The sequence below is a fragment of the Myotis brandtii genome, unplaced genomic scaffold, assembly GCF_000412655.1.
Source record: "Myotis brandtii unplaced genomic scaffold, ASM41265v1 scaffold691, whole genome shotgun sequence".
Classification (NCBI taxonomy): Eukaryota; Metazoa; Chordata; class Mammalia; order Chiroptera; family Vespertilionidae; genus Myotis; species Myotis brandtii.
Window position 1 is genome coordinate 861,100 of NW_005370704.1, and position 903 is coordinate 862,002.

The following is a 903-nucleotide window of genomic DNA, read 5'->3' on the forward strand; positions in this document are numbered from 1 at the left end:
TGTGTGCACAGATCGTGTTTGCGGTGGAGCCCAGGGCGGGGCCAAGCTATGCCCATCGTGCATCCGGATACAAGCCCAGGGCCAAAGGCCAGACCCGGCCTGGGCTCCCTGGGGCTGCCCAGGTGCCAGGGGTCAGGGTGGCAGTGTGTGCCCAGCCAGTGAGCCGGGCACTGCCCCTCAGGGAGGGCTCAGTCTTTCCTTCGCTGCTCCGTGGCCGGGCAGAGCGGGGTGGGGTCAGACGCCCTTGCAAATACTGAGCAAGGTTTCAATTATCATTAGGGTCAGGGTCAGGGCTGGGGTAGGGATAAGGATAGGGTAAGGGTTAGGGTTAGGGTTAGGTTTGGGTTAGGGTTAGGGTTAGGGTTAGGGTTAGGGTTAGGGATAGGGTTAGGGTTAGGGTTAGGGTTAGGGATCAGGATAGGGTTAGGGTTATGGTTAGGGTTATGGTTAGGCTTAGGCTTAGGGTTAGGTTTAGGGTTATGGTTAGGGATAAGGATAGGGTTAGTGTTAGGATTAGGGATAAAGATAGGGTTAGGGGTTAGGGTTAGGGTTAGGGTTAGGGATAGAGTTAGGGTTAGGGTTAGGGTTAGGGATAAGGATAGGGTTAGGGTTAGGGTTAGGGTTAGGGTTAGGGTTAGGGGTAGGGATAAGGATAGGGTTAGGGTTAGGGTTTGTTTTTCACATACACAGCAGTGTTAGTTCTTAGAAAGTTCTTCCTCTAAACCCCTGCTGCTAGGGTGCTGTGTGCCTTGTCAGCCGAAGAGTAAAGCCAAGCACACGGCCTGTAGAGCCTGGATTTTGAATCCAATGTGGGAGGAATGGACGACTACTCACCCCCCTGCCCCTGCCTTCCCTTCTCTGAGCCCATTTTCCGCTGCAGAGTCTTGCCGAAATCAGTGAAGG